Here is a 13409-nt window from a genome sequence, read left to right as displayed (position 1 = left end):
ATTATGCCTTGGCAGATTTTGTTTTTTAAGTTACTATGGTGAAATGGAGGCCCTCGTCACTGCATTTTCTAATGAGTCATTGCTAGCACAGCAAAGGGTCCTGCATAAATTAATATATCTCAGCAGCTCCAGCCCCGGGGGCATGCCCCACGACAGAGTTCTCTCCAGAGCCCAGGTTGCCCCTACCCCTTCCTTGAGGGCCTTCTCTGCCAGTATGAAGGAGAACCACATGTGCGATCTTCCTCTGCAACCCTTGTCCTGGGGCCTGAGCTGCCTGTCTGTCCCTCTGTCTGCTGGTTCCCCAAGGCTGTGAGGACCTCCACGCAGGACCTTAGTATGTTCCTGTCTGGCTCCTTGGAGCTTGGCACAGGCCCTGGTGTGCAGTGGGCCTCGGTGCATGGCTGGAAGGTATAAACAGGCAGCTGGAGACGGGGGAAGAACTATAGTTTTATGTAGCATAATCTAGTAGTAATTTGCACATCAGTCCTTCCACATACACTCTCTTTTGTCCTCCAACCCCCTTGTGAGGAAGGAGAACGACGCTCCTCCCATCTCACAGGTGAGGGGCAGACTCAGAGAAGGGGGGTGACTTACCCAAGGTCATGGTGCAGGGGAGAGAGCCCTCGTGGGCCCAGCCACCTCCCACTCTGCCTGTATAGATGTACCTTGATGCATCATGAAGGGCATCAGGTACAAGTTCAGGTCAGATGGGCAACAAACGTGCTCTCCAAGGCTGCACACAGACAGATGCCTGCCAGCAGGTGCACTCTGGCTACAGATGGCTCAGTGGGGCCTTGGCTCCCCCAGGGAGTTCACAGGGAGAGTTAGGAGTCCTCCTGAAAAGCTTCCTTCCCTGACCCTGAGGTGGTAGCCCCACCTGACAAGCCCCTCTCCAGCAGGTTGGTTCTGCTGGTGTCATAGACTTTGCTGTGGTTTTTATTTAATAAAAAATCCACATGCTTTTTTTTCTCATGATAAAGTTAGAAATATTCAATGTGAATGCTTGAAAAATACAAAAGTTTGAAAGACAATAAATAACAAAGGCCATAAACCCTTACTATGTGAGTCTGCCCCCTCACCAAGCCTCCTTTTTCCTATACAAATCTTTACGAATACTGAGATCACATCAGATACTCCATTTCACGACTTACTTTGTAAACTTAAGAGTATAAACAGCTTTCCATATCTTTAAATGGGCTTACAAACATGACTTTTGATGACTGCACAGTATTCCACAGATGGATTTCTTTTGTTACCATAATCTCTATGGTTTGAAGTTAGGCTGTTTGCATTTGTTTCATTACTACAACAGCCTGTCTTAAACACCTGGTACACAAGTCTGTGTGTATTCCTCACTATTTCTGAGACCCTGGACGCTCTGCTTCCTTCACTCACCCAGTACTCAACAAGAGTAGTTCCATAGATCCTCTCAGGCATGTGATGGAGACGGGTTGCTACTCGATTAGGAATTACTAAAATGCAAAATATGCTACCTGTGTCCGAGATACCTTCAACACAAAGTGAAGACCTAAAAGGGAGAAGCATTTTCAAGGCCTCATTGTATTTATTGGTAGAGGTGCCTTTGGTGTAATTTACCACCCCAAAATACATTCTAAGGACCTCAGTGTGGGACAGTAACCGGCACTACAACAGGCCTGATGCTGTAAACACACAGTACTAGGGGACCATCAGCTCTTTAGAACTGTTCCCATGTCCTGAGCCATGCAACCTGCAGCTCTGGACAGGAGACCTGACCCGCAGACTTGCTGGTAGCTCTGATGCAGGGCAGGGCTCACAGGGGAGGCAGGCAAGGAGGGTCACTGGGATGGGGTATCAGCACTTAGTGGAGAAGGGAAGAGCCACCTGAGCTTCTGAGGGACTGGACCTGAGACTGGAAGCTGAGAAAGAACAGAGGGGCTTCCTGGCAGATGGAGCAGCTTTGGCAAAGGACAAAGGTAGACACATCTGGGACAAACCTGAGGCCAGGCCTGGGTGTGGCTGGAGAATGCCACTGTACTTAAATTCAACATCTCCTTCTGTTCAAATGGGCAAGACCTGTGGCTCCACTTTCCATCCTGGCCTCTTCCCCAAGCCATGCACAGTACCTGGTAAAATTGCTCATAGAAGACAAGATAAGTTGAGGGCAGAGGAAAGGGAAGAGAAGGAAGAGGTAACAGAGAGAGTGCTTTGGTCACATGGGCGCCAAAGACCAGGTTGTTGCATGTTGACTGAGTGACGTCATCTGCCCCCTGGGGTTGGAGATCAGGTGAAATATTTCAGAAACATAACCAGAAAGCCAAATGGTTGCAAAAGACACTACTCTGTTGAACAGGTTTGTCTGGGTTCAGGTGGCAATTGTGAGCCCTTCTTTTTTCCATTATTTGTCTTCATATCCAAATGCTCACATTCATCCCCTTACCCCTGCATTTATTCAATGCCGGTTCTGTGCCCACCATGGAAACCTGACAGCACAGACAAGGCCTTTGCCAGCAAGAAGGGGAAGGGCTCGGCTGTTGACATAATGCTGATGACAGACAGTGTCCTGGGGGAGAGCCTGGGGGTCAGGCTGGGGAATGGGCACAGCACAGGACAGAGCCCTTACAGACCTCTCAGGACTGCCTCTGACAGTAGAGAATGTCCTCTTTCTGAGGAGGGCCAGGCTGTAGTGTGCTGGGGGGCCTCCTCCACCTCCACCAGGGCCAGGGGGCCCGAGGAGCCCCACCTCACAGCCCAGCTAGGGAATTGGTGCAGGGGTCACTGCAGCACCCAGAGCTACATCTGCTCTGACTATGGGCCCCATGATCTGTGCAGCTCGGAGCAAATGTGCCCCTCCAGCCTCCAGCACCACTGGAGTACCAGGTTGCTGCTTCCCTAGCACAGGATCACACTGGACAGCAAGTTCAGCAAGGAAACAGAATCAGGGAGAATACCCAGAATACCACTCCAGAGATTATTTATTCACAAATTACTTTTTATCACAAAAGGGGAAAGAAATATTCACAATAGTGACATCTGGCAAACATTATCTTAACCAAGTGATCAAACTTAACATCACCAATAATGAGATAAACTGACCTTGGGCCTCATGATTTGATAATTATGACTTACATAGTATTGCTACCTAAAAAAAAAAAAAAAAAGTCTCATCTGAAGCTAATCATGAAGAAAGAGATGAGTCCAAATTGAAGGCCATTCTATAGAACTGACCTGGACTCTTTAAATATGGCAATGTCATGAAAGACACCCCATGTCCCCTGCAAAAGAGGGCTGGGAATACTTCTAGATTAAATAACAAAGCAATACGGCAATAAAATACTTACGTAATACTTGAATAAATCTTGAATTAAAAGGGGGGGAAAAACCCTGTAAAGGACATTTTGGGGATAACTAAAAATATCTGAATATGGATTATATAGAATAGTACTACAGTAAATTTCTTGCATGTGAAAAGGCTTCTGTAGTCCCGGGATTGTTCTTGTTTTTTGATGATAGTATTTAGGGGTAAAATGTCATAATTACTGTAATCTCTCAAAGGGTTCAGAAGAAAAACACAAAGAGCAACTGTGGCAGAACACTATCAGCTGGTAAACCTGGGTAAAGGCTGCTTACTACACTATTCTTGTGACTTTTCTATAGATCTGAAATTACTCATTTTAAAAGGTAGGGGCAGGGACAAGGCAGGTGGACACATCCAGATTCCTCCCACAACCCAAGCAGTAAACAAATCAAAAGTAAACTGGTGAGAAGGTAAAACAGGTAGTGTCTGGGTTGGAGAACACCAGTTCAGCTGAAAATCAGGGTTCTTTACTCAGGGAAGAGAGGACAGATTCCCATTAGCCACTTTTCCTCCACTACGCTCTCAGAACCCCAGTCTCCAGGTAGACAGGAAAAGGTCCTTTATGAAAAAAATCTGACCAGGTGAAGAAAAATGTCCCCAACAGGAGGAAATTCCCAATGAAACATTCCAGCTCATTCACCCTCCAGGAAGGCCCACGTGCACAGAGCTTCAAGTCCCTCAGCCAAACAGCAGACAGGCAAGGATCACCAAACCTCTGAGACAGAGACCAAAACCACAGAGGAAAACAGCACAGAAGAAATAATTACAAAGATGAAAAGTTAAAACCAAAAACAGGCCATTAACATCCTCAAAGTGAGAGGCTCTACTGTACTCATGAAACAAAAACGGGTGCTATTAAGAAGGAATATGCAGATAACAGTATCCATTGCCCGCCTCTGAAAATGGTCTTTACAAATGAACAGGAGGCCAGGTGCAGTGGCTCACACCTGTAATCCCAACACTTTGGGAGGCTGAGGCAGGAGGATTGCTTGAGGCCAGGAGTTGAAGACCAGCCTGGGCAACAGAGTAAGACCCTGTCTCTACAAAAAATTAAAAAAAAATTAGCTGGGCGTAGTGGCATGCACCTATAGTCCCAGCTACTCAGGAGGATGACCCAAGAGGATTGCTTCAGCCTAAGTGTTTGAGGCTACAATGAGCTATGACCACACTAGTGCACTCCAGCCTGAATGAGAGTGAGACCTGTCTCAAAAACAAACGGCAACAAAAAAACAGAACACATGACAGAAAACATGAAAACTGATAAAAGATTTGGCAGAAGTTATAGAAACCTACTAAAAGTAAAATAATCAAAGAGATGGAAGACTGGAGAGGAGAAAACAAAAACTGAGAATTAATTCAAGAGCTCCATTTCCCAATAATGGAGTTCCAGAAAAAGAGAACAGGGAAGAAAACAGAATAGAACAGAGAAAAGGAAGAGAAGAAATCTAGTGATCCCTTTTCCTAAGCTGCAAGGCAAGAGTCTCTAAAATGAAAAGACCCACTGAGGGGGCAGTGCAATGGTTAAAAAGATACTCAAAATTTCTAGGAAGGAAACAGTTATCAAAGAATAAAACATTATTATGGCACCAGCAACACCGAAAGCTTGTAAAAATGGAGTACGCTTAACCTTCAAAATTATGGGAAAAAAATATTTCTAGCTTATGATTCTAAAACCAGCCAAACTTATGTGCAAAGGTAAAATAAAGAAACTTCAGACATGCAAACAAGGAAACACAAACTTTTGCCTCCCATGCTCCTTTTCCGCGTGTTATTGAAGGGGGCAGTACTCCACTAAAACGAGGGAATAAAACAAAACAGGAAAGATATAAAAAACTAAACACTAGAGGCTCCAAGAGACACAGGAGACAGTGACTGATTCTCCCACACTGATGCTGAAGGGGGCAGCTGGCCCAGCAGCACCTACAGGCAAGGGCCACCAGAAGAGTCCAGAAAAGTAGGGGCCAAAGAACTCTGCCTGATAGAGATCTGCAACTGAGGTGACATCAGGAAAGAGGGACTGCTAGGTACCTAAAAAGAAAACACACACACACACACACACACACACACACACACACACACACACCCCCTATAGAACTCACATCAAACTGGGAAACAGTTTGGCAATTTCTTAAAAAGTTAAACCTGGCCAAGCAGGCGTGGTGGCTCATGCCTGTAATCCCAGCACTTCAGGAGGCCAACCAAGCCAGGCAATTACTTAAGGTCAGGAGTTTGAGACCAACCTGGCCAACATAGTGAAACTCCTTCTCTACTAAAAATATAAAAATTAGCTGGGCATGGTGGTACATGCCTGTAATATCAGCTACTCAGGAAGCTGAGGCAGGAGAATGGCTTGAGCCTGGGAGGCAGAGGTTGCAGCCACTGCACTCTAGCCTGGGCCGCACAGCAAGACTCCGTCTCATTAAAAAAAAAAAAAGGAAATGGAATGCTCCTGCATGGACCAGCTAGGAGCAGCATTGAGAGCAGGCAAGAACTCGAAGAGCACAGAGATGAAGGGCCCAGACTCAGCCACCAGGCTTAGGGAAGAATCAGCAGAGAATGCCTAAAACCACAGAATTTAAAGACACACAGATAAATACCAAATGAAACAGCTAAAACAATGTTTGCCTTAAAAAATGGGAAATTAGAGGGGCCCACTGGGTTTGCTATTTAAAAAAAAAAAAAAACCTTACAGAACTATTTGAATATTCAAATCATATGCATAAGTAACTTGAATAAAGATAAAACTAAAAATTTGAATTAGACAATTAAAATCAGTTCCTCTTCAGATCTAGGTGGCCCCACCCCAACTTTCCCTCACATGTGAACTGCCACGGAGGCATCTACTGTCCTGATTCCTGATCATTTCATTGTGACCCAGGTTTCTTGCTAGAGAGCTTAATGTCCTCTGCATTACCAACGTTCTGCAACTGCACAAGGAGGTGCTTTGTATAGGTCTTTTTAAAATTATCGTGCCAGGCCCTTCCAATCCAAGGCTGTACTCTTTCATTTCTGGGAAATTTTCTTATATAACTTTTTTGCTAATTCCCTCTTCCCCCATCTCCTCTATTTTCTTTCAAGGAATTCATACTAATCAGATATTGGATTTTCTGAACTCGTTTTTAACCATTTAAGAGTGTACAGCTAAGTGGCATTATTAAGTACCTTCACATTGCTTCCATAACCATCACGACCATCCATCTCCAGAACTTTTTTACATCTTACCAAACTAACTCTGTATCCATTAAACATTACCTCCCCATTCTTCTCCCAGCCCCTGGCAACCACAATTCTACTTCCTGTTTCTATGAATTTGAATATCTTGATAGCACATCTAAATGGAAACATACAGTATTTGTTATTTTGTGACTGGCTTATTTCACTAATCATAATGTCCTCAAAGTCCATCCATGCTGTAGCATGTATCAGAATGCCTTCCTTTTTAAGGTGAACATCTGTGGATGGACTCTTGGATTGCTTCCACCTTTTTACTACCGTGAGTAATGCTGCTATGAACCTGGGTATACAAATCTCTCTTCAAGTCCCTGCTTCCAATTCTTTTGAATCAAATTGCTAAGTCATATGGTAATTCTACTTTTAATTTGGGAGGCATTGTCATACTGTTTTAGTAGCTGCACCATTTCACATTCTTAACAACACTGAAGAGGGATCCCACTTTCTCTAAATCCTTGTCAACACTTGTCATTTTCTGTTCAACAGCAGACATCTAATGCCTGTGAGGTATTTCACTGTTGTTTTGATTTGCATTTCTCCAATCATTAGTGATGTAGGGCATGTTTTCATGTACTTAGCAGCCATTGGTTTATTTTCTTTGGAGAAATATCTACTCAAGTCTTTTGCCCATTTTTTAATTGGGATGTTTTTTTATCACTGAGCTGTAGGAGTTCTTTTTACATTTTAAATATTAACACTTACCGGATATGATCTTCAAAGTTTTCCATTCATAGGCTGCCTTTTCACTGATGAATGGTTCTTTTCATTAACAGAAGTTTTAAATTTTGATGTAGCCTAATTTATTCTATTGTTTCTTTTGTTGCTGTGATTTTAGTGTCTTACATAAGAAATCATTGCCAAATCCAATGTCATGAAGACTTTATTCTGTTTTTCTAGGAATTATATAGTTTAAGGTCTTATGTTTAAGTGTGATCCATTTTGGGTTAATTTTTGTATATCATTAGCTAAGGGTCTAACTTTATTCTTTTGATGCGCATGTCCAGTTTTCCTAGGATCATTCATTGTGAAAAGATACTCGTTTTCCCTCACTGAATGGTACTGGCATCCTTATGGAAAATAATTTGACCACTGTACAAAAGAACTTATTTCTAGGCCCTGTATTCTATTCCACTGGTCTATATGTCTGTCTTTATGCCAGTACTACAATGATTTGATTACTGCAGCTTTGTAGTAAGTTTTAAAGTCAGGAAGTATGAGGCTTTCAAATTTCTTCTTTTTCAAGACTGTTCTGGCTCTCTGCAGTCTGCTGAGATTCTATGAACATTAGGATAAATTTTTCTATTTCAGAAAAAAAAAACTTGTTGGCATTTTAATAGGGATTGAATTTGTAGATTGCTTTAGGTAATATTCACATCTTCTTAAGTCTTGCAGTCCATGAGCATGGGACATCTCTCCATTTATTTTTGTCGTAAATTTTTTTTTTTTTTTTTGGAGACAGCATCTCACTCTGTCACCCAGGCTGAAGTGCAGTGGTGCGATCTCAGCTTACTGCGATCTCCACCTCCTGGGTTCAAGCCATTCTCCTGCCTCAGTCTCCAGAGTAGCTGGGACTACAGGTGCGCCTCACCACACCCAGTTAATTTTTATATTTTTAGCAGAGACGAGGTTTCACCATGTTGGTCAGGCTGTCTCTAACTCCTGACCTCAAGTGATACACCTGCCTTGGGCCTCCCAAAATGCTGGCATTCCATATGTGAGCTACCACACCCGGTGCCTTCTTTAATTTCCTTTAACATTTTGTAGTGGTCAGTGTATAAGTCTTTCATTTCCTAAGTCTTTCATCTGTACTTAAGTATATTCTTAAGTACAGACAGACTCCCAACTTATGATAGTTTGACTAAAAAATTTTTTGACTTTACAGGTTTAACACATAACTCTGTCATGAGGAGTATCTGTATTTTATTCCTTGTACTATTACTATAAATGAAATTATTTTCTTAATTTCCTTTTTAGATTGCTCAGTGTATATAAATACAACTGATCATTGTGTTTTGACTTTGTGTCCTGCAATTTTGCTGAATTCATTTATTAGTTCTAATGATGTTTCTGTGAAATCTTTAAGGTTTCTTTTTTTTTTTTTTAATGGTGTCTCATTTTATTGCCCAGGTTGGAGTACAGTGGTGTGTTCATAGTTCACTGCTGCCTCAAACTCTTAGGCTTAAGGGAATCTTCCTGTCTCAGCCTCCCAAGTAGCTGGGACTACAGGTGTGTACCACTGTGCCTGGCTAATTTTTTTATTTTTTGTACAGTTGGATCTCACTGTCTTGCCCAGGCCAGTCTCGAGCTCCTGGGCTCAAGCCAGTCCTCCCACCTTGGTCTCCCAGAGTGCTGGGATTATAGGTGTGATTATAGGTGTGAGCCACCATGCCTAGCCTATTCCAGTTTTTAAGGTGGAAGGTTAAATAATTGATTTGAGATAATTATTATTATTATTATTATTTTGGAAGAAAGAGAGAAAGAAAAAAAGAATGAAGGAGAGGAAGAAAAAGGAAGAGAAAGAGGGAGAGAGAATGGGAGTATTGCTTTATTGCCCAGGCTAGAATGCAGTCTAGAAATGGGTATTGAAAACCTCTTTTATGCCAATAATTATGCTTAACAATGCAGACAGGAAGGAATAAGGGAAGAAAATAACAAACAAGCAGCCAACCAATATTTCATTTAAACCTATGAAATGCTATGCAATTAGTGAGGAGTGATTTACTTCCAATTATTTAGTCAGTGTTGGAATAGGTGTGATGTGGTACTGATAAGAATGTATGTTTTGTGTATTTGAAGTGGAGAGTTCTATAAATGTTTATTAAGTTTACTTGTTCTGGGTCTGAGTTCAAGTCCTGGATGTCCTTGTTAATTTTCTGTCTTGTTGATTTGTCTAATATTGACAATGTGATATTACAGTCTCCCACTATTATTGTGTGGGAGTCTAAGTCTCTTTATAAGTAACTTGTCTTATGTATCTGGGTGCTCCTGTATTCTTCTTTAAATGTTTGGTAGAATTTTTGATACCTTTTGAGATAAGGGAAAATAAAAAAAATGTTTGGTAGAATTCATCAGTGAAGCCATGTGGTGCAGGGCTTTTCTTTGTTGATAAGTTTTTAATTACTGATTCAATCTCCTTATTAATTATAGTCCTATTCAGATTTTCTACTTCTTCATGATTTAGTCTTGGCAGTATGTTTCTAGGAATGTGTCCATTTTATTTAGGTTAAGCAATTTGTTAATGTACAGTTCTTGACAGTATTCTCTTATAATCCTGGCATCAAGTAATCCTCCTACCTTGGACTCCCAAGGCACTGAGATGACAGATATGAGCCCAGCCCAAAATCCAAAACTTCTGAGTGCCAAAGTGGTGCTCAAAGGTTATGCTCATTGGAGCATTTCATATTAGGGGTGTTCAACTGGTAAGTATAATGCAAATATTCCAAAATCAGAAAAAAATCCAAAATCCAAAACACTTCTAGTCCCAAACATTTCAGATAAGGGATACTCAATCTGTATTTTCAACGTGGCTTTTTCTTCATTAGGCATTTTCTTAGCTGGTGTAGACTTCTGATGGTTTTCCAGAGCTTCTATAAAGTTATTTCATCTAGTCCCTAGTTGCTTATTAATGTTTCTATGGTGGAATGAGAGCCTGAAGCTTCCTAGACTGCCATTTCACCAATGTCAGAATACATTTTTTTTTTAAGTTTTCTTTTATTACATGAATAAAATAACTGCTAAGATAATTGAGGGATTATTGTGTGCTATGTTCTTGTCTAACCCCTTTATATGTAGCATGTAATTTAATCCTCACAACAACCCCCAAGTGATAGGCACTATTCTTTTCTCCATTTTACAGATGCAATTTGCCCAAAGGATCACAGCCAGTAAGTGGTGAAAGCAGGGGAGCAGCCCCAGCTCCTGGTTCCAAGCTCCCACATTTAACCACGATATGACATACAGCAGAGCTGGCTGCCTTGGGCCACTTTGCTCTGGCCCTGGTCTAGGGTGCTTTGTCCAGAGTCTGGTAAATATCCATAGTAGATGTTTTCTTCTAGACCTGGTCAGCACTGGTTGTCTTTCATCATAAGAGGAAGGTGATCCAGCTAGCCAGAGGCTTTGTGAGCACTAGTGGGCCAGATGCTGGTGAGGGACCACGGAGGGAGAGTCAGTCTTTCAGCTGGGAATCCTCCATTATGTCAACACCTTCTCTACCTCTTCTATGAAGTGCCAGCGTCTCCAGGAAAGACTCCAATCTCCTGTTCTAGGAAAACACCTGGCTGCTGACAGCTGGGGAGCAGGGCAGAAGATAGGGCTGAGAGACCTACTTGTCACCACAGAGAATTTCTCTTAATTCCTGTATTTTTTTTTTTTTGAGACGGAGTTTCGCTCTTGTTACCCAGGCTGGAGTGCAATGGCGCGATCTCGGCTCACTGCAACCTCCGCCTCCTGGGTTCAGGCAATTCTCCTGCCTCAGCCTCCTGAGTAGCTGGGATTACAGGCACGCGCCACCATGCCCAGCTAATTTTTTGTATTAGTAGAGACGGGGTTTCACCATGTTGACCAGGATGGTCTCGATCTCTTGACCTCGTGATCCACCCGCCTCGGCTTCCCAAAGTGCTGGGATTACAGGCGTGAGCCACCGTGCCCGGCCAATTCCTGTATTTTCAACCTCCATGACTCCCCTCTGGTATACCTGGTGTCACTTATTTTGCAGACTTTAAGTGCTGTCTAATAGAAACACAATGCAAACCACATTTCAACAAGTAGAAACGAACACAAATTTTAATACTTGATTTAACCCAATATATTCAAAATACTATTACTGCAACATACAATCAATATAAAGAAGTACTCATGGGATGTTTTACGCTCTTTTTTCATACTAAGTCTTTCCTATTTGGTGTGTATTTTACACCTGCTGCACATCTTCCCTCAAAAACAACCACATGTGACTCATGGCTACTATATTGGGACAGTGTAGGTCTAGAAAAATGACCCCTGCGGGGCTCATGCCTGTAATCCCAGCACTTTGGGAGGCTAAGGGGAGAACTGCTAGAGCCCAGAAGTTCAAGACCAGCCTCGGCAACAGGGTGAGACCTCATCTCTACAAAAAATTGAAAAAATTAGCTGGGCATGGTGGTGCACACCTGTAGTCCCAGCTACTCAGGAGGCTGAGGAGGGAGGATTGCTTGAGTTCAGGAGCTCAAGGCTACAGGGAACTGTGGTTTCACCACTGCACTCCATTTGGGCAACAGAGCAAGACTCTGTGTCAAAAAAAAAGAAATGAAATCCCACATCTTATGGTAGGGGAAGAAGTCACCCAGTGATGGAAAGTGCAGAAGGGAATGAAGGTGCTAAGGGAGAATTCCACCATTCCCTATCCCATTCCCATTCCCATTCTTATGCCTGATGCCTGCCACCCTCGGCACTCAGAGCCTTCAAGCACAGAGCATTTCTGGCGGACTGCTGGGCAAACTGCTCATTTCTTGTTCTCTCTCAAGCAGGTCCATGGTTGCAGCTGCTCTGCTATGCCAACTTAGTTATAACTCTCCTGTTGGCTTTTCTTTGGAAAAAAAAAAAAAGGCTATGTAATATGTGAAACATTTCAAAGAATGTACGTAGTACACAGGTAAAATTCATAAGCCTAATAAAAAAATACAGTTGTGAGCCACCTCCCCATACCCTACTTAGCAACTCAAACATCATCTGTAGACGAACTTCTATGTTTGCTTCTCCCAGTCTTATCCCTCTATCTCCACAGCAGGAACTAGAATTTTGTGTATCACTGTGCTTATTTTTTTCTCTTAGTTTACCACATATGTATGCATCTGTAAGTAATATTATCTGTTTTGCTTCTCTATATTGTGCCATATGTAGTTTTCAGCAACTTGCTTTTAGCTGACGTTCTGAAGATTGATCCCTGTTGCTGCATAAACCTAACATTAACTTACTGTTGCTGGTATATAACATGCCATCATGTGAGCACAGACATCTGAGTTGTTTCCAAGACATAGATCAATGGCAAAAATTAAGATGTCTGACAAAACCAAGTGTTGGAGAGGACGTGGATGGCTTGAAATTTCATCTCCTTTACACCTTTACACCTACTCTGGAAAAACTGTACAAACAATTCTGCAAGAATTTTTCCAGAGTTTCCCTAAATAGAAATCCTGGATCACAGAAAATTAGAATGTTCAGCTTTGTAAGATAATGTCTGTATTCCAGAGTGGGTGTAAAGAAGCACATAAAACTTCCACACTATCCACATCCTCTTCAACATCTTAATTTTTGCCAGTCTAAGCATCTGTAAAGTGGTGTCTCACTGTATGTAGTCTTAGAATACTAACGAGGTTAAATGTCTTTTTCTATGTTTAATGACCATCTATGAAATGCTTTGTAGGAGTTCTTTATATATACTGGATTAGAATCCTTTGTAGGCCGTAAGTGTTGCAAATATCTTCCCCCTACTCTGGCTTGTCTTTTCACAGTCTTTATTGGTGATTTTTTTTTTTCCTCCTTTCTTAAACACACTGGTGATTTTTTAATTTTTATTTTTTAGACAGGGTCCCACTCTGATGCCCAGTGGTATAATCTCGGCTCACTGCAGCCTTAATCTCAGGGACTCAGGTGATTCTTCGCACTTCAGCCTACTGAGGAGCTGGGACTACAAGTGTGCACCACCACATCTGGTTAATTTTTTCTTTCTTTTTTTTTTTTTCATAGAGACAGGATTTCACCATGTTGCCCAGGCTAGTCTTGAACTCTGACTCTAGCAATCTGCCACCTCGGCCTCCCAGTGTTGAGATTCCTGGCATGAGCCATCACACCTGGCCTATTGGTG

General features: G+C 42.2%; 1 protein-coding gene across 2 annotated transcripts in view; it reads right to left on the bottom strand.

Annotated features, from left to right (window-relative positions):
* Positions 1-13409, bottom strand: part of DGCR2 (DiGeorge syndrome critical region gene 2) — a 74150-nt gene that overhangs the window by 28916 nt on the left and 31825 nt on the right. The window lies entirely within an intron of this gene.

Source organism: Aotus nancymaae, unplaced genomic scaffold (assembly GCF_030222135.1).
Source record: "Aotus nancymaae isolate 86718 unplaced genomic scaffold, 86718_ANA_hifiasm-v0.15.2.pri h1tg000049l, whole genome shotgun sequence".
Taxonomy (NCBI): domain Eukaryota; kingdom Metazoa; phylum Chordata; class Mammalia; order Primates; family Aotidae; genus Aotus; species Aotus nancymaae.
This window is presented reverse-complemented; position numbering and strand designations above follow the sequence as displayed.